Source organism: Chiloscyllium plagiosum, unplaced genomic scaffold (assembly GCF_037043375.1).
Source record: "Chiloscyllium plagiosum isolate Xiang-an unplaced genomic scaffold, Cpla_swu_hap1 HiC_scaffold_13, whole genome shotgun sequence".
In the NCBI taxonomy this organism is placed as follows: Eukaryota; Metazoa; Chordata; class Chondrichthyes; order Orectolobiformes; family Hemiscylliidae; genus Chiloscyllium; species Chiloscyllium plagiosum.
Window position 1 is genome coordinate 71,485,557 of NW_028270151.1, and position 25,272 is coordinate 71,510,828.

The window sequence follows — 25,272 nt, forward strand, 5'->3', positions numbered from 1 at the left end:
TGTTGAGGCTGTGTTGTTAATGGTATTCATGGCCAAAATAAACAGATTTTTTATTATTAAGGGAATCAAGAGATATAGAGAAAAGGCGGAAGTGTGGAGTTGAAAACTATCAAATGAGCTTTGATCTCATTGTAGACTTGGTGGACTAAATTGCCTACTTGTGCTCCTGTGTCTTACGGTCTTGAATCATTGTTGAATTTTGTTGATTAAATATGAATGTCAAGCACACAAAACTAAGTAAAATTAATATTACTGAAAACATTTAAGTACTTATCCTCTTCACACAGACAATACATATGGAATTTGTGGCTCATTAAAGTCTATTGTAATGTATACCTTCCTATTCCTCCAATATCATGTTTCAGTATAACTTTCAAAGCAGGTGTTTCTTTTTTAAGATAGGTACTGCATATAATTTCCAGATTCCATTGGGAATTTTGTATATAAATTCAAGAAGTTGGCAAGGTTTTAATCCCAAGGGAACGCATTCCTTTGTGTTTGCATAAATTGTTCTGAGGAGGGACAAGTAAACCAAAATGAAAACGTGTTCTTTTCTGAATGAGCAGGAATGTTGAAGTATTTTTCACTCATTGCCACTATATTGCACAGCACTATTGATAAAATGTACCCGATTGCAAATACCAGAACTGACAGTAGAACAGACTCATGCCCTTTTTTCATGTGGCATATAAATTTGGAGTGAATGCTATGTTGTCAGGAGATGCATTTTATTTATTTTTTACTGCATCACACCCTGATTAGTTACTATTGTGGCTATGACACCGCAAAATCAAACGAATGAGATGTGTAAGAGCTTCTGGCTCTGTATCAATGGGGCTCTGGCTACAAGAGGGTGAAAATGGTCAAAATGTAATTTAATATTTATACCTGTACAGCAAAGCATTATATTACGTGTCCTGTTCCAAGCATCTGCCTGGTTACATTCAATGCCAAATGGCAACGAAGTTGGGAAAGGCAAAATAATTAGTAACAAGAAAAAAATGTGAGCCATTTTCTTGCTATGCACTGTTAAGGCTCTATATGGTTCTGGTCAAACCACATTTGGAATGTCGTGCTGTTTTGGGCCACATATCTGAGGAAGGGTGTGCTGGAGTTGTAGGGGGTATTGAGGGGTTTTACAAGAATGACCCTGGAGATGAAGGGCTTGTCGTATGATAAATGGTTGAGAAGTTTGGGCCTGTATTTGATGGTGTTTGGAAGGATGAGGGGATTTGACTGAAATGTGCAGAATATTGAGAAGCCTGGAGAAAGCGAATCAAGAGAAGATGTTTCCACTAGGAGCAGAGACTCAGCCTCAAGGGCACAGCCTCAGAGAGAAGGCATGGCCCTTTAGAACTGAGATGAGGAGGACTTTCATCAGCTAGAGGGCAGAAAATATTGCTGCAGAAGGCTGTGGAGGCCAAGTTGTTGAATGCATGCATATAGTGTCAACAGATACGATCTTTGAAATCAAATACCTTGGACTCCTTTGAACAGAGTTTTTTTCCCAAAGTCTCTCGCAATAATTAGTTGACCATCTTCTCAGTTTATTTCTGCCTTTGTCCTGAGTGCTAATTATACTTGAAATTATTAGCTTCAAGAACACAGCTCTGTAATACAAAAGAATCTGGGAGTCCTTGCGCATGAATCACAAAATATTGATATGCAGGTACAGCAAGTAATCAGGAAAGTTCATAGAAGGTTATCATTTATTGTCCATGGAATTGAATATGAAAGGAGAAAGGTAATGTTTTAGTTATACAGGTCATTGGTGGGGCCATATCTGGAGTAATATCTACAGAATTGATCTCTTTATATAAGGGAGGATATAAATATGTTGGAACCAGTAAAGTTGAGTTTTATGATACTAATACTGGCCTGGGCAAGTTATGTATGAGGAAAAACTAGGCCTGTATCCAATAAGAAGAGTAAGTTAAGAAAAGGAAGAAGTGAATTGATTGAAATGTATAAGATCCTGAGGGAGGACTCTTGTAGTGCAGTGGTAATGTCCCTAACTCTGAGCCAGAAGGTTTGAGTTCAGGTCTCACCACTCTAAACACATCTGAATAAGTTGATTAAACATTTCTATGATTAGGAGGGGCCTTGATAGGGTAAATGTGGAAATGATGTTTCCTATTGTGGACAGAACTCTGTTTAAAAAGAAGAGTTTGTCCATTTCAGAGATGAGGAGACTTTTTTTTGTATGGGTTGTGAGTCTTTGGTACTCTCACCCCTCAAAAGGTGGTGGAACGAGAGTGCTTGAATATTTTAAGGCAGAGGTAACTAGATTCTTGTCAAACAACTAAATGAAAGATTTGGTAGTCAGGAAGCTGGAATTGAGGTTGATATCAGATAAGTCATGACCTTATTGAAGGGCTGAATGGTCTACTCCTTTTCGTAAATCATATAGTTTTTATGTTTCTCTATTGAGTGACTTCAATTCACAAAGTGAGGATTGTCTAAAATCAAAATTGATGTCACTATAACTATTCTGTACACGACTTTGTGATTACCAATGACTCAATCCAGCCAGCTTATTGAAATAACTGCCAGTATCGTATCACCAAGTCGCCCTTTATTTATAGAAGCACAATACACTGGCTGTGGTCAGCCAGCTCAGAGCCAGTCCCTGAAATCAGGAGACCCTCTGAATCCCCTGTTTATATCTGTCAGCCTGGGCTCCTTGATTGAATTAGGTTAACAACCTCAAACAATAATCACATAGTCAATTAGATCCACCTGGTTCAAATCACTACACTCGTATTTCGACTAAAGACAAATTTAAATCTCTTTTAAACTAATTGACTAGCTTGCAGGATCATCAAGAAGTATCAGGTGACATGCCTGGCCAACATTTGGAGTGGCTTTTCTATGGTGTTTTGAATAGAATATCAAGTGTAAAGTTAGTTATGGGAGAATGCTAATCTCGAGCCGAAAGTTATTATTTCAGGTTGGCATTTCATCTTCTGGTCTGGCTTCAGACCAAACAAGCATATTTGGAACCACAGAATACAATGGTCTATTCAGGCAGCTATGTACTCATATCGTATCACAATTCAAATTTCATGAAAAACGTACTGCAGCCTTGGCAAATAAACAAGAATGTTCTGGTAGATGGGGAAGATAGAACTACCATAATGACAAGAATGTATGCTGCTTATTAAATCCAACTTGCTAAAATGCTATTATTATCACACCAGAGCTCGAAGATAGCTGCAAGCTAACGTCATTTTCAAATAAATTCCGGTGACCCATAGAAAATTGTCAAGTCCTTATTCAACATCAAGCCCCAATCCTATCATTACATCCCTCAGCAATGCATATCAAGCAGGTTGCTCCCTGCAGTTTCATTGGCTCCTCAGTGAAACAGCAGTAGACAGGAAAGAAGAATCAGCAGGGGAACTATTTCACTATCGCCATGCTATGGGATGCTAGTATGCAATTTCCTGTTGAAAACAAATGGGATGAAACTTAACTTTCAAGCATTCTTGGGTTTGGTAGATGGTAGTGGTAACATGGAAATTGACAGTGAGTAGAAAGCTTGTTTCAACCCATTGACTTCTACATTTAATTGCAATGTTAAACTGTGTGGGAGGAATTACTTGGGAGAGATTGATTATTAGCTTCGGTATGTTCATCATTCAGTGACAGTGATATGAGCATTGCCTTTTGGAATTTAGTTTGTCACTGGTTGGGTTTATTGGGCATCCTCGAACTTGCCACTTAACACAGTTAACACAGCTCAGTGGCTGGAGATTGTTAAGAGTGTGGTGAGAGATTAATTCCACAACTTTGGATTTTGTACCTCTATTCTGCACTTTGAAGCTGTTTTACTTTGAATTTCAAAAGGTTTAACCTAACCAGCAGCAACAATATATTCAGCAGAAGCTGGAGCAGAGTGTTTGCCTCAGTCCACAGGAGAGATGGGACAGGCAGAGAGCTAATAGGAAGTCATATCTTCAACACAGGGTTTACAAGGATAGGATACATTTTGTACACCAACAGAACACCAGCAATCAGGAGGACTCCCTGCATCTCTCACCAGCAAGTGGCAGGCATTGGGAGCCTGTTGGAACAAGACCTATTGTTAATATTGAAATTAACAATATTGAAATAAACAACTTGACACACCAAAATCTCCATTTCTAGCAAACTGCTTAAAATCTATTGGCCATACTTTATGAGTGGCTATCCAAGTCACCACTATCCTCAATGGCTTTTCCTTCAGCTCCCTCCAGGCCTCGAAAAGTAAACTGAACAAAAACATTCCAACATTGTGTAACTCAGCTGTACTTTTGAGCAGATACATTTTTTTTTCTCCTGCTTCCTGGTTTCAACAGATGTAGATGTTCAGATCCTTTCTCTGATTAGTGGGGTACCCTTGGCCATTAACCTCTGGGCTTTGAACCCCATGAGAGCTTTGCCAAAAGCAGTTCCATCTTTACTTGTGCAGAGGCAGACTCAACTGTCAGCACATGAAGTAACATGAGTGTTCCTGACTGAGGGAGAAGCAGCGTGTGAATAATGCATTGAGTTGAGACCCCAACTCCATGCCCTCTTTCATTGCCATCTCTCTCATAGCCCAGCCGCACTGTTAGTAAGGAGCTAGAGTGCACTTCTCAGTGGAATGCTGAACAGACAAGGCTAGGGTTTCATGAATCTATTTAAGGCAGAATCTGGAGTTTACAGGCCATTGGAAAGAGTAGACAGGCACTCATTTTATTGGAACATTTGATGCTACATCCAAGTGATCACTCTTTCCTTGGAAGAAGACATCTCCTAAAAGCCTGTGAATGTATGCCATTCATTGTTAACACAGACTCATCCCGTTTCACTCTGTGTACACCACTGGCTGGAACACCTGCCAATAAATGGCATGTTTTTGGTGCTCTTTAACCAGAAGCATCCTGCTTGCTGACAGTCACCAAGATTTGGTATCCCTGTCAAGTAGAGCAGAGCTTGGCATATCCTTTGATCTCAGATGCCAATTGCTGCACGTGTCCCTTCTCCATTGCCTGCATGTATGTCAGACACCAAGTGAAAACCAACAATCTTCCTTACTAAACCCTTTGAAGAGTGAATATCCGAACTGGTGCAGGGCCTGCATGTTTCCTGTGCTGATATACTCTCGAAGTGAGTGACTGCCTCTGAAGGAGCATTATTGTACTACTGGACACAGGCCAAATGCCCCACTTCTGCTCCAAGCTTTCAGTTAGCAAACTGAGGACTGATATATCAAAGACTGGTGTTACAACTATTTTGTAGCTAAGGACTCCATTCAGTCAGCTCATTTTTTGACTGAAGGTAACATCCATTTTGAACTACTATTAACCATCTCCCAGGATTATCATTAAGTGCCAAATGAAGCCCTTTGGAAGTTTAAAGATTTGTATTAGGTAAAAATGTTTTGAGGGATCATAGAATCAATAGTATCCCTGGATTGCAGAAAGAGGCCATTTGACCCATCAAGTCTACATTGATCCTCTGAACAGCATCCCACCAAAATATCTAAATATTAGAGGTGAAATTAATTGATGCTGTTTGGCATGAAAAAACAGAAGAGAAAGTGAGGACTGCAGATGCTGGGGAGTCAGAGTCAAAAAATATGGTGCTGGAAAAGCATACCAGGTCAGGCAGCTTCCGAGGTGCAGGAGAGTCAATGTTTCAGGCATAAGCCCTTCATCAGGAATGTGATGCTTCCTGATGAGTGGTTCATGTCTGAAACAGCGACTCTCCTGCGCCTCAGATACTACTTGATCTGCTGAGCTTTTCAAGCGCCACACTTTTTGACTCGTTATAAATCATAAACCATGGAAGAAGAATTGGGCTATTCGACCGATCAAATCTGCTTCACCATTCGATTGTAGCTGTTTGTGTTCGCTCAACCTAACTGGTCAAGACATCTCTCAAGTTATAAATCAATACAGTAGCGAAGTTAAAAAGCACATGTATTTTTCTGCATGCAGCCAGAAATTCAACCCCAGTTAGGGTCACAGTCACTGCAAGATTATCCTGTTCCAAAGTCTGAATCCAGAAAACTGATATTTTCTTCTATCCAGTGTCGAACTTCTTTCAATTCTCCAAGATGGCAGAAATTCTAATTCTAAACTAAACTACAAAAGTCATACTTAAAAATGTTCATTTTTAAGTATTTACATAGCAATTGAATTTTACGACTTGTAGCAGGCGAGCAGATACTCATCCTTAACAATTTATTGCTGTAGGCTACAGATTTAAATTATATATTCTTACAAAACTGATCTTAATGACATATTTTAAAGATAGCATTCTAACTTTACAAGTTCTTTTATGAGTGTCATTTTTACTGGATATAATTGAGAATGATGTATTAGAGAGATTAAAATTAGCTACCCTCCCATTCTTTGAACAACACAAACCGGGTTACTGTGTAAATTGGGCTGGTTACAACGCTCCTCTATTTCCCAACTCCTCGCTTACCTTAGGTACAGTGTGATGATGTTGGGTCAGCAATCTGTCTCCAATGTTACGGAAGATGAGCAGGCACTGGAATTGGAAGCTCACCCGCCATTTTTGGAGCAACAATTAACAAGCATTTGATGTTGATAAAACATTATTGACTGCAAGTGTTTTGTTGCCCACTCCATTTTACAGTAAGACAAGTAAAAGGATGGGAGTAATTTACACCTGGCATGAGGACACAGTTCAAGAAAGAAAACCTGCAAACAGGAGGATGGCGCTGAGTGCTGCTGCTTGCTGCAGCATTTGGCCATTATAAGGCTTTATATCTTCACTGTTTTTAGGCTGTTCTAACAACGAAGTAGAGAGCAAAAGGGCAGGGCTCATTAAAATGGTGGCCATGACCAAATTCTGGTTAACAATATAACTCTTCCCCATCTTGAAATACTTCCCCGTCTTGAAATACCTTTTATTTTAGCCTGCCGGACACACTTTCCTCATTCCTGAAGAAGGGCTCATGCCCGAAACGTCGATTCTCCTGCTCCTTGGATGCTGCCTTACCTGCTGCGCTTTTCCAGCAACACATTTTCAGCTCTGATCACCCAGCATCTGCAGTCCTCACTTTCTCCTCCATAGAGCTCCCATTCTCAAAGGAAGCTAATTAGCTTCTGACTAGGCTGCTGTTAATTGGCTACCTGATGTTGTTAAGGTGTGACAGGAAGTTGGGGGTGGTATTTGGAGAACTTCCCATTCTGGCTTCATTTTTTTTATTTCAAAAATATACTTTATTCATAAAATATTTTGATGATCTGTAGTCAATTGGTCATGCCATACATATTTAAACATTCCATTTCTTGGCATACAGAGACAGAGTAATCATTCATATATACAGGTCTGTACAATTACTATCCAAATATTTAGCAGGGGGGGTTTGCGGAGCCCCCTTACTGCGTCGGACCCCTGTGCTTAGGCAGGCAGATGTTACACGGTGGTCTTTCCCCACCGCACCTTGGCGGCAGCTGCCCCAAGCTTCAGCGCGTCCCTCAACACGTAGTCCTGGACTTTGGAATGTGCCAGTCTGCAACACTCAGTCGGGGTCAACTCCTTCAGCTGGAAGATCAACAGGTTACAGACCGCCCAGAGAGCACCTTCACCGAGTTGATGATCCTGCAGGCATAGTTGATGTTCGTCTCAGTGTGCGTCTTGGGGAACAGTCCGTAGAGCACAGAGTCCCGCGTCACGGCGCTGCTTGGGACGAACCTTGACAAACACCACTGCATTCCTCTCCAGACTTCTTCTCCATAGGCACATTCCAGAAGGAGGTGTGTGACAGTCTCGTCCCCCCTGCAGCCGCTTTGTGGGCAGCGTGCGGTGTGGCTGAGAGTCCGGGCGTGCATAAAGGATCTCACAGGCAGAGCCCTTCTCACCACCAGCCAAGCCATGTCTTGGTGCTTGTTGGAAAGTTCTGGTGATGAGGCATTCTGCCAAATGGCTTTGACAGTCTGCTCAGGGAACCGCTCATTAGGATCCGCCCTCTACTTTTCCCGAAGGGTTTCAAGGACACTATGTGCTGACCACTTCCTGATGGACTTGTGGTCAAAGGTGTTTTTCTTCATAAACTTCTCCAAGAAGGACAGGTAATAGGAAACAGTCCAACTACTCGGAGCGTTCCGCGACAGCGAGGCCAGGCCCATCCTTCACAACACCAGGGACAGGTAGAACCTCAGCTTGATGCAGCCACACACAAAGGTGGCCATCAGGGTGAGGGTGGCATTGGGTGTATTTTTTCTCCCGTTGTCCAGGTCTTTATACATCGAGTCCCTTCGGATCCGGTCCATCTTTGACCTCCATATAAATTGGAAGATGGCCTGGGTGACTACAGCAGCACAGGTTCTGGGAATAGGCCAGACCTGTGCCACTTATAATAGCAATGACAGTGCCTCACACCTGATGACCAGGTTTTTTCCCACGATGGAGAGCGACCATAGCTTCCATCTGCCCAGTTTCTACCTCACTTTGCTGATACGCTCCTCCCAAGATTTGGCGCACGCCCCAGCCCCCCTGAAACAAATACCCAGCACCTTCAGGTGGTCGGTCCTGACAGTGAAGGGGATTGAGGATTGGTCGGCCCAGTTCCCGAAGAGCATGGCCTCGCTCTTGCCTCGGTTTACCTTGGCCCCCGAGGCCCGTTCGAACTGGTCACATATGCACATGGGTCTGTGTACGGACAGCAGATCCGAGCAGAAAACGGCGACGTCATCCATGTACAGGGAGGCCTTAACCTGCAGGTTCCCGCTGCCAGGAATAATCACCCCTCTCAGGCTCACATCCTTCCTGATGGACTCCTTCATTACCCTGCTGGAAAGCTTTGTAACCAGCCCATTTACTGAACCCTTCTGCAGGTAACTCCAGAACAATGCACAAAGACATATCATTCTACAGTGAGATACTGAGGGATGCAGATCACATGCTGCCTACAGCCAATGTTCTGCATTTCCTTTACAGTGAAGACCTTTGTGAATCTGCTTTTGCCCTGAATTCTTTTCTAGCCTGCCACAAGAAACATCAATAGGCTTAGTTGGAATGTGGTCCATGCAAGTATAAAGAAGACAATTCACATTTGGCTTGCAACTTCTGACATTTTTAACACTTTCTACAAGTGAACTCAGAAGCAGAAGGTGGACTTCGTGAGAGTTAACATTTAGGCACTGACCCCGAATTAAATAAATTCTTGACAATTGAATGTGCAATGCATTTGCTATCTCACTAGCTAAATATTTTAAGATTTTAGGATGGAATCCATTGGCACAGGGTCTTGTCAGCCCAGAGCTCCAACATTTTACTCAGTACCACTACTTTGGTGATTATATTTTTCTTGACTTACTCTTTCACATCAATTTCCCGATTCATCAGCACTTATTTATATATATTATTTATATATTTTGACATGAAAATAAATGCAAAATACATGTCACTTTTTTAGTTTGCTTTTTTAGTTTCCAATTATAAGTTCTCTAGTCATAGCTATTGTGATTAAAAGCTCAAAAGCACACTGTTAATGTGTTTAATAACCGATCGTACTCAGATAGTAGTCCTCTTTTAAAAACTGAAATTTTGTGGCTCAGTGGTCAGCACTGCTGCCTCACAGTGCCATAGACCCGGGTTCGATTCCAGTCTTGGGTGACTGTCTGTGTGGAGTTTGCACATTCTCCTTGTGTCTGTGTGGGTTTCCTCCGGTTACTCCAGTTTCCTCCTACAATCCAAAAATGTGCAGATTAGATGAATCGGCTATACTAAATTGCCCATAGTGTTCAGGGATGTGTAGGTTAGGCGCATTAGTCAAGGGTAAATGTAGAGTAATAGGGTAGGGGAATGGGTTTGGGTGGGTTACTCTTCAGAGGGTGGGTGTGGACTTGTTGGGCCAAATGGCCTGTTTCTGTGATCTATGTGTTACCATCCTGTTCAGCAGAAAATGAAAATGATCTGTTCTTCTAGAGATCTGATGTGTTTTCTTTATTTGTCCCAGCCATTATCACCTCTCATGAGTGCTCTTTTAGCACTTAGATCACTCTACTCAACATCACTGTCTCAATAGTACATTATTAATACTGTTGAGCAGGTGCTCAGCTAGGATTAGAATAAGTGTCAGTACCAGCTCTTCAGCCTTGGCACCTTCTACTTTCTTCAAACTGTCTCTGCCGGCGATTGAGAGGATATGCTTTTATAAGAGGAACAAACATTTAAGGAGTCCTCCTCGTATGTGGCATCGCTCGCTTTTATTTTGGACAGTATCTCCCTGCAATTAGAGTAGAATAGATTCATAAATGATGCTGCCAAATATGCTTGCTTTCATCCTTCACCATGTAATTTCCTTCTAACTACAGTGTGAGATGATGGAAATGAGCAATATGCAGTCTTATTGAATGGTAGGAGTTGCAGGATGTGCAGACGTTCAAATTGCAAATTAAGACAGTAAAATAAAGCTTCTTGCTACCTAACAATCAACAATTGAAGTGTACCAGGAAGTGACAGAGTGCCAGAAGGCAATGAGGAGTGGAAACAATGAGACCTGTAAGTGAGATATCTAAGAACATCTGGTGAGGGCATTTAATTTCTTCCTGCATTGCCATCAGCACAGAATACATTCTCATAACATTATCATGGTTGCTGTCTTCCTAACAAACCCCTTCTCCAGTTCTCCAGTGCTATATCCATCCAAGAGAAAGGCGGTATTCCAGTTCTGGTCCACTTAAAATATTCCACCCTGCCCTGAAGTTGAAGTGGTATTTCTTGACTTGACCCTTGGTGTTTCAGCATTTTCCATTCTATTCTGGGGTGAAGGAAGAGTGTAACAATCATTTAAGCTGCTGCAGACCCGAAATTTTCTGACTGGATTGGCAAACTGCCAGGATTATAGTTGCACCTGCAATGTACCTATAATATGCGAATGAAGCCGGTCCCCAGAATTTCAGACTGGTGCTAATCTCATCACGTCTGACTCTTTCTGGATTTCAGCCAGAAAAATAAATGGAATCATATAGTTTAGTTCTCATAGCTTTATGATCATTAGCCGAGAAATTGCTGTCGGCAGTCTCAGTAGGTGATTGCTCAGACATTTATATAGGATTCTTTATATAAGATTTTAGAATAGAATGGAATAGAACAGAACAAAAAATTATTGTCACATGTGCATTTACATGAAACATGCAGTGAAATTATTTATCTGTGTCCCCACCATGGTGCCTACATCAATGACAGAAGTCATACCTAATAATAAAAAGAAGGAAAATTAAGGCAAAGTTCAACACAGTTCAGTTAATGGCTCCTGGGCTTGGAAAAAGCCAATTAGGGAATGATGGACAGTCAGTTCTTCTATAACACGATGGTTGCATTCTTGTGTAAGCCCTATATTATGGAAAAAACGCACTTTAGAAACAGCGCTTAAAGTATTGGTGATGTAATCGCATTACATCCAACACATATTTTGGAACTACGTCCCCAATTCATCAATTGCATTTCAGTGAATTTGTGTTGACGAAACATGCATTATAGCAGAATGACCTGTATCCTGAAAATGCAACCAGGATGAGACCGTCGAGCTGGGCTACTGGAACACTGGGCTGGAAACCTCCAAAGATGATTGCCATGCCAGGCCCAAGACTGCAACTCCTGGTCGAGCCTGCCTGCTGGGCCCATTGAATACCTGGACACTGAAGACAAAGAAGACCTCCACACCAGACCGTTTCTCTCCTCCTGCCTGGGCATAGCTGTGGAGCTGGAGCTTCGGCCTAGAGTCTGGCTTAAAGTGAAAATTAATTTCTGGACTGTTATTTTCATAAAATTTAAAGAAAATATACTACAAATGTAGAGGTTAGGAACATGGAGGGATAAAAACTTTTGGTTACTCATTTTGAGCATCATTAAGCGACAGCTTTTGAACTGTTTTCATAGAGACAGTGAGGATAACTTATTTTTAGAAATGCTGAGTAGGTGGTTGAAAGGGAAGAAATTCACAGTGTTGAACGCAGGAGCAGGGAAATGGAATGAAGTTGCTAGGTCCAGTTGAAGAGCCAGCAGCAGTAGAAGAACAAAGAATCAAAATGTTTGCTCCTTTGGCATAAATTCACAAATTCCATGAGAGCCTGGTCAGTTTTTGGAAACTTAGCCAAATGGCTTGCACAAGGTGTTAGAAAGAATCCTACAGTATACCTAATTTGAATAATTCCATATCAGAAATGTAGAGACATTTTGAACAGCTAAAATCTGTAACAGTAGTGGCCAAATTAGACATTTAACTGAGGGGCAAAGTGTTGGCTCAATTTGAAAAGCTATCATTAAATTACTGAATCATTGCAGGTCACCATGATTTCTCATGACAGCTTGTATCTGTTAAGGATTTGAATCATAATGTGCTCTTAAGCGGAACAGAGCCCAAAATAGAAATTACTCACCAGTTTGGGTGATGGAACCATACAGAAGTTTGAAAGAGAGACATCTGGAAGTGGATCCATTCTCCACTGCATTATTCCTGATTTAATATAATTGGGAAAGACACCGAGCTGCTACTGCTCATTAAATCACCTAACGGAAAATATGTTTTTGCAATTTGGCAGCTAAATCAATTCAAATGTGGGTAAATTCTTTCCATGATAGCCTTGATAGGTCATGGACTCTGCCATCTCCAGAATTCAAGTCTTTTTCCTTAACTAAGGAAGAATTGATGTAATTCACTGAATGTCTGACAAGTGACGTTATCTGTCAGGAATATTCAGTCAAGTACTTTACAATGCAATATTGTTCCACTTTGGTTTATGCTTCTGACATTCCCCATCAGCATAACATTGGGCAAGGCTCAGGACTGAGCATTTCTTTCTGCTCAGCTTGATCAAGAGTCTCAGGTCACAAAGGCTTGAAAATAAACAAAAAATGGTTACAGTAATTTAAAGAAAGAAAACACAAGTGCACATTTGGCTGTTGTCAAGAGCACACAGCTGTGTGGAGTGAAGGAAAAGCAACGTTTGAAATCCAAGGATTAGAATAAAATCGCACATTCATTGAACATCTGCATCTGAAAGAAAGTGAAACTTATCTGAGGTAAGCGCTGTGGTGAAAAATGATCATTGTCAAGGAAAAAAAAACAACTTTATTTGAGCATATGCAAAAAAGATCTCAGTCGCCCAATGAATTTCTAAAAAACAATCAGCGCACATTTATAATTCTTAACTTCATGTAGCTCCCTAATGTCTCAAACTTCAGCTTTGGCTCTTCTTGTTTCCATAGAAACTCAACCATCTTTGCCAATCATTCAGGCTCCCTTCTTTCCATGCTCCTTATGGCAATGAATAATATGCTGACACAGGTTGTTACTGTTACTGTTACAATATGGAAGGAATCAAACATAACTGCAGCACGAATTTCAAGACTCTCATTCACATTAATTTTGACTTTACTAATATTTAAACTTCTCATCCCTGCTTTCATCTCTCCTTTTCGACCAATGGCCAGGCACAATCAGACCCAGATGGAACATTCCCAATTGGTCTACCCATCAATAGCTCCAAGAGTGCTGCTGGGGAACAATGGGCTTCAGATATTCAAATTTACCATTCTCCTAAGACTTCACAGAACTCAGATCAGGTCCAGAACTGCCACAACAAATTCCACATAAATGTCTCCAATTTTCTGGGGTCCCTGGTGTGGGAATTCAGATTTGGTGGATACTGGAATGCATCCTTAATGAACCAGTATTACCATTGTCACATTCTGGAAAGCTGTCAGTCCCTGTCAATCAGCTTAGGAATAAATACTGATGACAGCCAACAGGACCATAATGGACACAATGGCTGCTGCCACCCTTCCTCCTTCTCACCAGTCATCCGGCATTCTTGCTGCCTTGTTAATAACTAGCCAAGTCCTCCATTGGCTGCATTTCTGTGTATCACACTATCTAAGATTGCTTGTTAACTTAGTTCAACAAACTCCTTGATGGTGGCTTGGGCCCACAGCCATGTCTGGCCCCTTTCATGCACTTTGGCCCTCACCCTTTCTTTTCCCTCCCACAACATCGATAGGGTCCCCTGGTCCTCACTTACCCACCCACTAGCATGTAAAGGATGATAACTTGCTATTTCTGCAATCTGCAGCAGGATTCCACCACCTGACACATATTCCACCTCCTCCCCACCCCACCCCACCCCCCGCACCCCTCCCCCACCCCATCAGCATTCTGCATGAATCGTTCCCTCCAGGATGCCTAGGTCCACTCCTCTTCCACTCCAAACACCTACCAACATATCCATGGCACCTTCCCATTCAATCACAGAATGTGTAATATCTGCCCATGAATCTCCTCCCTCTTCACCATTCAAGGTCCCAGATACACTCTCCAGGTGAAGCAGTGATTTACCTGTAACTCATTCAAACAAGTCTCCTGTATTCACTGTTCACAATGTGGTTTTCTTTACACTGGGGAGACGAAAATCAGACTGGTTGACTGCTTTGCAGAACACCTACATTCTATCAAAAATGATCCCAAACTTCTGGTTGCCTGCCGCTTCAACACACCAATGTGTTCCCTGGCCAACATCTCTGTCTCAGGCTTGCTGTAGTCCTCCAGTGAAGCTCAGTGCAAGCTGGAAGTAAAGCTTGGAGGGATAAAAAAATGAAATATGTCAAGATGCTGCCCAGAGAGAGAGAGAAAAAGAGAAAGAGCGAGAGAGAGTGAGAGAGAGATAGAAAATGAAAAAGAATAGACAAAAAGAGATTGCTGATGATAAGCCAAGAAAGAGAATTGCTATGATGGTGCTAAGGAGGAGTGATTGAGGGAGGAGGAAGAAGGTTCACGGGCAGATATTACACCTTCAGCTTTCAGGACTCAAAATTGAATTCAATAATTTGTAGAGCTTGAACACCTCCTTCCATGTCCTTTATCCATCGCTACACCTCAGGCTCTGTCATCACATAGATTGCTTTCACCATAGCCAGCCCATGTTTACCAACTAATGGTCTGTATTACCAGCTTTTCTTTCTCACTGGCTCACCATTGTTCATTCTTTTGCCCAACTGCTGCTCTCTCTGGGTTTCATCTTGATGCAAATGTCAGTGGAGTTGTGGATAGAGTAGAAGGTTGTCAAAGGATACAGTAGGATATAGATCAGTTGCAGATAAAGGTGGAAAAGTGGCAGATGGAGTATAATCTGGGTAAGTGTGAGCTGCTGCACTTTGGGAGATCAAATGTTAAGGAAAAAGGTACAGTTAATGTCAGGACCCTGAATAGCATTAATGTACAAAGGGATCTTGGAGTTCAAGTGCGTACCTCTCTGAGAGTGGCTACGCAAGTAGATAGGGTGGTAAAGAAGGCGTATGGCATGCTTGCCTTTATTGTTGGGGAATTGAGTACACAAGACAGGATGTCATGTTGCAGCTTTATAAGACTTTGGTTAGGCTACACTTAGAGTATAGAGTTCACATTATAGAAAGGATATGAAGGCTTTGGAGTAGTGCAGAAGAGATTTACCAGGATACCTGGATTAGAGGGTATGAGCTTTAAGGAGACTTAGAAAAATTTGGGTTGTTTTCTCTGGAGTGGCGGAGGTTGAGGGGAGGCTTGATAGAAGTCTATAAAATTATGAGATGCTTTGATAGGGTTGACGGTCAGAATCTCTTTCCCTGAGTTGAACTGTCTAATGCTAGGGAGCATGTATTTAAGATGAGGGGGAAAAGTTCAAAGGAGATGAGAGGGGTAAGTTTTTTTACACAGAGTGACAGGAGTCTGGAACGCGCTGTCAAGGGTGGAAGCAGATACAATGGGGGCATTTAGATAAGCACGTGAATATGCAAGGAATGGAGGGATATGGACCAGAGGCAGGCAGAAGGAATTAGATTTATTTAGTGTGACGTTCGGCACAAAATCATGTGCTGTACAGTTCTATGTTCTAACCACATCTCGCTTACCCTTTTACAACCCTTCCCCTCACCCCACTCCTGTCTTCAGCATAAACACCACATTTTCCTTGCTACCATCAGTTCTGAAGAAGGTTCACTGAACCCGAAACGTTAACTCTGCTTTCTCTCCATGGACGCTGCCAGACCTGCTGAGTTTCTCCAGAAAATTCCAGTTTTGTTTCAGATTTTCAGCTTCCTCAGTTCTTGGTTTTTGTCTATGTACCTTACAGCCTTTGGGAATCAACATCGAGTTCAACAATTACACAAACCTAACACTCTCTCCTTGTTTGTTACCTTCCCTCTGTCCCCTAGGTCTTGTTGCATTTGGGCTGCTCCAGCACAGCCAATCCATTTCTAACCATTTATCACATTCCGAGCAATTATCTTGCTCAGCTTATCATCAGCAATCTTTTTGTTTTGCCTTCCTTTTTCATTTTGTATTCCTCTCTCTCTCTCTCTCTCTCTCTCTATCTATCTATCTCTCTCTCTCTCTTTATCTCTGGGCATCAACTCTACATATTTTATTCTCTATCTCTCCAACAGTCTCCCAAAAACCAAACCCATCATCAACATAAATACCAACCTTCCCCAGCTATTTTTAGGTCTGACGAAGGGTCACTAGAGTCAAAATGTTAATTCTCACCCTCTCTCTCTCTATAGATACTGCTGAGTTTTTTCAACATTCTATCTTTGTTTCAGACTTCCAGCCTCCACAATCCTATGATTTTAACTTAATTCACAGCTTGATTCCTGTTGGAGGGCTTATGCTCGAATCGTCGATTCTCCTGCTCCTTGCCTGACCTGTTGTGCTTTTCCAGCACCACTCTCTTGACTCTGATCTCCAGCAGTCCTCGCTTTCTCTTAATTCACATCTTGTCAACACAGAGACCAGTGGAGATGTCAATAGAATGATATGCTTCATTATTACAACATACTACAGACTACAAGACTATTTTAAGGTAGACTACAAAGGGGTACTGGAAGACCAAGGATATTTAGGGCAACTGTGGCAACTAAGTCACCTTGCGAGGTTCACAAATAATTACAGAACAGTATGCGATGTTCATACCCTCACCTGAACTCTAATAAGACACTATTATCATGCTATGGCAATGATTGCACCACATAATCGACTGGAGAATCCTCCATTTAACCATTAGGTTGGAGGTAAGGGTGGTACCACTGAGCCACAGCCTGTAACATTAATTGCCTAATGAGTAACAATATTTGCAAGGTTCTCTGTCAACTTGCCACCTCCCGTAAAATAACCCCCTGATTTACCAGTGGGAGTAGCTCTGCCTGACCCTTGGGTGGCCGATAGTAAAAATACACATAAACATCAGGCAATTGATGTTCTGTCGAAAAGAAGCCAGTGAGACAGCTGCTTTCCTCTAATATCTCACCCACCCTAATGTTTACTAACACTTGTAGAACACGTCAAAAAGTCAGCTGCATTTTGTTTTGCAGTTCAAGTATTTGATATGAATCCTTGGTCCCTCATCCTGAATTAGCTCAAAAACTCTTCAAGACCATGTTCTCCATTATCTACTGATCTTGTAGAAGCCCTGAGCTAAAAAGAAAACAGTTAAAGAATGATCGACCATTTCTGGGGGAATGATACTCAGAATAGTGTTTCACAGCTTCAATTGCCTAGCAAATACATAATTGCAAGTTCATGTTTCATCTTTCTATTCCCTACAGGCCAGTATATTTAGTGTGATTCAGACACAAGCTCAACACAACTGGAGTATAATTTTAGTAGCTTATATACACGGGCTTGGGATACACCAAATGTCACCCTGGAAATATACACAGGAAAATAATTGGTGTCCAGAATTGCTAACATTTCAGACATTAAAGATTAATCCAGTATTTATTCTGCTGAAACACTGTAAGTGTTCTTTATTAACAGATATATTAGGTTCCCTGAAAACAGTGAATGCAATTGAAAATGCTTTGATTCTTATTTATCAAAGTTATTACTAATTTCTATCCAAAATTGTCACTCAAGGTTTCAAGTTTAAAATCCACCAGTGAGCTCATGCTGCATTCTCATCTATTCAGTCTTGCAGTCAAAGAGCCTGACAAATTTCTTAGAAGAATCCCTACAGTGTGGAATCAGGCCCTTCGGCCCAACAAGTCCACACCAACCCTCTGAAGAGTAACCCACCCAGACCCATTCCCCCACCCTATGTTTACCCCTGATTAATGTACCTAACCTCCACATTCCTGCACACTATGGGCAATTTCCCATGGCCAATTTCCCATGTCATTATCTAATGATCTGAAAAGCTGAGAATAATGTTGAGATATAGAAAGCTGGAGATTAAAACTAGATTAAATGACTTTCAAAGAAATCAAAAGTATCTCTATTTTTTTAAAAAAAGATGTGGCTGTCTGACCTTTTCAAAAATTGCCTTTGTGGATGTATCTTCCATTACAAGTTATTCCAAAATAGACACCTTGACAGTCATTTTTTAAGATTGACAAATATGTTTCTAAGGAGAAAGTGAGGACTGCAGATGCTGGCAATCAGAGTTGGGAGTGTGGTGCTGGAAAAGCACAGCCGGTCAGGCAGCATCTGAGGAGCAGGAGAATCAACGTTTCGGGTATTAGCCCTTCATCAAGTTTCCTATTTAAGGGCTTCTGCCCGAAACATTGATTCTCCTGCTCCTCGGCTGCTGCCTGACCTGCTGTGCTTTTCCAGCACCACGCTCTCAAATATGTTTATAATGTTCAGATTATGAGAGAATGAAGGGATTAGGGCCTTCTCACTATAACTCTGGTGTTTGAAATGTTTGGGGACATAATTTATTGCATAGGTACATCCACAAACACACATATATATGGTTAATTGCATAGTTCTTTCAAACCAGGTAGAAGGGCAATAATCTTGTAATGCTTTTAAAAGTGCCAATTAATTTTGTTCACATGGAGCTAGCATACACATTTGCACCAGCTGATGGTGTCTGCTGGAGTCTGCAGAAGCAGTTTAATAAAGGAAGCCAGTTTTTGCTTGTGTAATTTTAATTCTGAGCGCCTTGATTCCAAAATCTTCACACTGACAATGTGGATTATGAAACGTTTGAAGCATACCTCAAGACATGATCTTTTTGCAGGGTTTTGCTAACTCTCCTCAGAGGAGGTAACAATTTAAATAATAAATCAGGAGATGCATTTCAGCTGTGTTCGGTACACACAAGCTCAGGGGTAACAGGGAAAGCTTTATAGAGAATTTTAATTAGTGTTGCTGATGAATATAATATTGTGCACAATTTACCATCTTTTTGACTACGTTTTGGAAAACAAAACCTTTTATTGGCAAAAGTAGCTGTGACATATTAATGTTACAATTGGTTTCGAAATCATAGGTGACAAGAGAACGAATGACCCTGTTTATCCATCAAGGTGGTGAAGAATTGTTGAAATGCATACAGCTGAGCAAAATAACTGCAACCAAGCTATAAATGTCCTAACATCCTAGTTCCTGTCCCCAAAAATACAACAAAAATTATTATCTGTCTTCCAAGGGTTTAATCAAGAAGCCGATGAGAAAATTGATTCAAGGCAACTAGCAACAAACCGTGAATTTTGTGATTTATCGAATAGGAAATTAAAACATTGATAATCAAAAGTTATTTCTGTAGTCAGCTATACTGACTTGAGAAAGATAGTAAACTGTCAGAGGTTGGGAGTTGGGAAGATCACTTTTACTTTCGGAGTCTAGAGCTACTGAAGTTGAGGCTGCCAACTGTAACTATGTTAAAAATCACACAACACCAGGTTATAGTCCAACAAGTTTATTTGGAAGCACTACCTTAACTACTGCACTCTTGAGTTCAAATCTTTTGAACACTTTTCTCTCTACTACCTCACCCTCTTCAACCTCTGCTACTATACCCATCTTGTGCCAAGACTCATGTTCTACAACTCTCACTTTTGTTTGTTTTATAAACAGCTCTCACTGTTACATGTACAATTTTCCAATTTCCTCGCCATCTTTCCCCACCTGCACCAGCACTAGCTATGCCATCCACTTTCATCTCACTCAACCTTACCCTTGTATTAATCCTGAGGAAAACAGCACACACTAGGGCAGTAAGAGATGTATGTATTATGGGATGCCTAATGTTTAGCTCCCCAACCACTACAAGAAGAGGATCCTGAATCTAATCACCCTCAGCAAACTGCCTATACTGGAATGATCACTTATATCCAAAGACATCAAAACCAAACAATTCAGTCAGTGTCAAGAAAGTTGCACAATCACAAATGCATGATAATTTCACATATTAGGAGATGAAAGGCAAGTTAATCAGCTCAGAAAGAAAATGGAGCAAAACTCCAGAATACAGATTCAAACTATATTTCACCACTTTGAGAGGTGACTTAATTGACAACAATGAGGGGCTTAGACAACATGGACAGGGAAGACCTGATGCACTTGGAAAGAGGTGAATGAGAGTGCATAGATTGTATGTAACTGCGGGAAGAATTAAGGGGGGTAAGAAGAAGAAAAGCCTCTCCACCCAGAAAGTGGTGGGCATCTGGTAGTCACTGCCCAGTTTGGTGGTTGAGGCAGAAGCTCTCAACTCATTTAATAGGAGTCTGGATATTCACCAGGAGGGCTGTAACCTGTAAGTCTATGGACCAGGTTCTGCAAAGTGGGATGAGAATCAGTGCTAGCTTTCTCAGCTGGCATAGACACTAGGGGCTGAATAGCTTCCTTCTGTGCCAGGTTTAAGCACAGGTTCTCATTAGCATCATCTAACATTTGAATAGTTCCCAAAATCCAGGGAACAATGCCCGAACTAAATGTAAATATGAACCCGCCTCTTCAGAGTGGGTTTCTCTGACATACTCAAATCCACCATGCTAAGCTGTAGGGAAGTACATTCGCAACTAGTTTTGCTTGGAAAAATTCACCACTTGAATGCATCTTCAGGTTGATTCCCAACAACACTGCACAACACATAATTCAAATTGTGAAGAAATGGTCTATTTTAAGTAAATATTTGTTGCTAGATTGCCTCAAAATGAATTGAACAAAGAGAGCTATAGCCATAAAAGGCACTACTTAGAATACTGGTGAGCTACCTTCGTAAACACTGCAGTCCATCTGGTGTAGGGCTACTTACAGAGATGTTACCAAAGGTGATCCAGGATGATCCTGTACATTTGAAGGAACATTGAATGTGTAGAAGTTGACGTGGAGACCCGACTTTACCAGTGTCAACATTTCTATTTAATCATGTAATTGGTGTACACATTGAGGAGCCTTCCTTGCTGCCACTTCCTGTTAAAAAATGCAATACTTTCTGTCAGAGTGAACCTCAATGTTTTACACACCTGATAAATCAGTGCATGGGAACCAAGCAAATGATATGGGGGTGTTTGCCAAAAAGATAGGCAACAATTTAAATCATTCCCACGCAAAGAAGGCAATGTATTGTAAATGCATGATTTCAGTAAGGCGTTCAACAAGGTTCCCATGGGAGACTGGTTAGCAAGGTTAGATCTCATGTAATACAGGGAGAACTAGCCATTTGGATACAGAACTGGCTTGAAGGTAGAAGACAGAAGGTGGTGGTGGAGGGTTGCTTTTCACACTGGAGGTGTGTGACCAATGGTGTGCCACAAGGATCCACTGCTTTTCGTCATTTATATAAATGTTTTGAATGTGAACATATAAGGTATAATTAGTAAGTTTGCAGATGACACCGAAATTGGAGGTATAGTAGACAGGTTACCTCAGAGTACAATGGGATCTTGATCAGATGGGCCAATGGACTGAGGAGTAGCAGATGGAGTTTAATTTAGATAAATGCGATGTGCTACATTTTGAGAAAGCAGGACTTATATACTTAATGTCAATATTAGAGTGGTGCTGGAAAAGCACAGCAGGTCAGGCAGCATCTGAGGAGCAGGAAAATCGACGTTTCGAGCAGGAGCCCTTCATCAGGATTCTTGATGAAGGGCTCCTGCCCGAAACAGCATAGAGCACTACTCTAATCTTGACTCTGATCTCCAGCATCTGCAATCCTCACTTTTGCCTTATACATTTAATGATAAGGTCCTGGGCAGTATTGCTGAACAAAGAGAACATGGAGTACAGGTTCATAGCTCCCTGAAAGTAGAGTCGCAGGTAGATAGGATAGTGAAGAAGGCATTTGGTATGCTTTCCTTTATTGGTCAGAATATTGAGTATAGGAGTTGAGAGGTCATGTTGCAGCTGTACAGGACATTGGTTCGGCCACTTTGGGAATATTGTGTGCAATTCTGGTCTCCTTCCTATTGAAAGGATGTTGTGAAACTTGAAAGAGTTCAGAAAAGATCTACAATGATGTTGCCAAGATTGGAGGATTTGAGCTATAGGGAGAGGCTGAATAGGCTGGGGTTGTTTTCCCTGGAGTGTCAGAGGCTGAGGAATGACCTTATAGAGGTTTTAAAATCATGAGGAGCATGGATAGGGTAAATTGACAAGTTCTTTTCCCTGGGGTGGGGGAGTCCAGAACTAGAGGGCATAAGTTTAAGGTGAGAGGGGAAAGATATAAAAGGGACCTAAGATGCAACTTTTTCATGCAGAGGGTGGTGCGTGTATGGAATGAGCTGCTGAAGGAAGTGGTGGAGACTGGCACAATTACAACATTTAAAAGGCATCTGGATGGGTACATGAATAGAAGGGTTTGGAGGGATATGGGCCAAATGCTGGCAGGTGGGACTAAATTGGGTTGGGATATTTGGTCGGCATGGACGAGTTGAATCGAAGGGTCTGTTTCTGTGCTGTACATCTCTATGACTCTATCAATGACTCTAAATGGTGAACAGAAGTGAGTCCTCCCGCAAAAGAAAATGAAGCTGGTTTCAAGCTCAATGTTGTAATTTCTGCCAACTTGGCAATTAACTGGGCTTGTAGTGGGGAATTTCAATATTGGAGAATAGAAGAGGAAGGAATATGCCTTGAAGAAGATGTCTGAAACCAAATATACTGTCAGAAACAAGGCGCAGCCAGTGGCCTGATCTTGGGAAGCATAATTCAGAATAGCTCCTCAAATATTGTTGGAATATTTATTTAGTCACAGGAGATACAATGTCTCAAAACACACTTAAATGGGTCAAATCAAGTTACAAATTTTTGAGCAGTAGTTAGTTGGTGTAGTTTTTTTATGGAAGGAAAGTGTCTTATTGCAGCAGAAGACCAAAATTGTCCAGGCAATACCAAAAGGTATCGAAGCCAAAATCACCAGTTTCTCAGGATTAATTATTAGACAGCAATGACCACACAATGTGCCCATTGTGTCACATTGCAGTTACACCAGCTAAAAGCTATAGTTCAAACTTTAGGTATGAATCTTAACATTCCATTTGAGAATCATGTTCATGCCAAATGGATGTTTGCTGGAGAGAATGTCTTTGAAGAACAAGTGCTGCCTCACTTGAAACAGAAATTGCTGGAGAAACTCAGCAGGTCTGACAGTACTAAACTGGAGTCGAAATATTAACTCTGCTTTATCTCCACAGATGCCCCGAGACCTGCTGAGTTCTACCAGCTGATTCTCTTTTTGTTTCAGATCTTCAGCAACAGCAGGTATTTATTTTATTTTACTGCCTTACTTAATGTTTTGTGTGGTTTTATTAAGAATTGGTGGGATGTTTCTTTCAGATGGGAGTCCCCATGTCTCCCTCCCACCTATGCTTTAGAACTGGGTACTGGCTATCAGCAAATCTGGGGAAATGCTTCCATACTTCCCAAATGTAATTGTGACAAAACACACTTCATCAGTCATGCAGATACTAGTAAGGGTGTGCTCCAGAGATAAAACAATGGCCTTATGGTTTTTATGCTAGCTTGTTAATCCAGAGACGCAGGGTATCTTCCGGGAATCTGTATTCAAATCCCACCATGGCAGATAGGGGAATTTGAATTCAATAAAAATCTGGAATTAAGGGTTTAATGATAACTCTGAAATGGTTGTTGGAAAATCTGGTCTGATTTGCTCTTTTATTAAGGGAAGGAGCTTAACTGGGCTGACCTCGAGGACCACAGTAATGTGCTGACTCTCAATTCCCCTTTGTGAAATCAGGGTTGGGCAATAAATGCTGGCCGAGTCCGAGACACCTACATCCCGTGAATGAATGCAGAAAAAAAAGCATGTGGCTTATTTGAAATACACGTAAGTTATGTATCCAAATTTCAGTTGATTAAGATGTGCGTGTTGTACGCCTGGATGTGTTCTCTCTTGTGTTCTTTTGTACAAATTGAAGTTGGAGGTTGTGTGTTTCTAGCCATACCCATGTTTAAGTTTCTGTGGAAATGAACTTTTCTAGATGAAGGCAAGTTAGCCCTTCTTTTTCCCTCCCTCTTTCTCTGTCTTTGCCTCTCTCACTGCCAGAGTTGATTGTTTTTACAGGTAGGGTTTTTCTATTCTTGCTGGAGAAATGGTCCCTTTTATTCTGTTGATTTCCAGTCTGTCTTGCTTCAGGTTGCTTTTTGGCATAATACGATTTGTATTCTGAAGTCAATTTCAGTCATGTGACTGACCACATGATCAATACCTCTATTGTCCACACAAGCAATTTGAAGATAGAAATGATTGCTACACAATGGAAGATGAATGGTGCCTGTTCCCACCTGCTTGTGGTATTGATTTCTTCTCAACTCTTTATGTTTTGTGTTTAGTTCACAGACACTGCATCAGGAATGGTTATTGATGTTGAATCCTGGTAAATACCCAGTCAACAGGGGCTCTAAATTCACAAGAGATTTTGCACTGTGATTATCTATTGAAGGGAGGGCATTTCCCTATAGTTACTTTTTAATATATTTTTGCAAGCATGTTCAGGCATAAGTTAATTCTGTGTTTATGCAGAAAGTCTCCTGGTTTTTGATATCCAGCATTTAGTGCATGCTGTCAGTTTTTAAAAGCAAATTTTAAAGAGTTCACATTGAGTAGAGTCCATGTCTTGAAATTTAGGAATATTATGTATTTACCAGAAATGACATGGCATTAATGTATAAACCTTGACACACAGCCAACAGAACTCAAAAGGGAACATTGCTGCTGTTGCTGCAAAAGCAGGTCAGAGGCTAGGAATTCTGCCTGTTCAAGAGGCACGTATCAGGTGTGCGATGGAATACTCACCACTTGCCTGGATGAACATTTCTCCAACAATACTTAAGAACCTGGACAACATCCAAAACAAAGCAACCAGCTCGATTGGTAGCACATCCACAAACATTCATTCCCTGCATCACTGGTGCTCAGTGGCAGCAGGGTGCACCGTTTAGAAGACGCACTGTGGAAATTCTCCATGGGTCTATAGGTAGCACCTTCAATAATGCCCATATCCCATGAATGGATGAGAAAAAGATTACTGTATATGAAAGCA

The 25,272-nt window shown here is 41.3% G+C and overlaps 1 long non-coding RNA gene across 2 annotated transcripts in view; it reads left to right on the forward strand.

Moving 5' to 3' along the window:
• Positions 1-25,272, forward strand: part of LOC122555794 (uncharacterized) — a 104,373-nt gene that overhangs the window by 65,883 nt on the left and 13,218 nt on the right. Inside the window, exons 2-3 of one of the 2 annotated variants that reach the window (XR_015759214.1) lie at positions 23,404-23,470; positions 23,893-24,056. This is a non-coding gene — a long non-coding RNA (uncharacterized LOC122555794). The remainder of the gene's footprint in view (positions 1-23,403; positions 23,471-23,892; positions 24,057-25,272) is intronic. The other variant, XR_015759213.1, reaches the window with a different exon arrangement.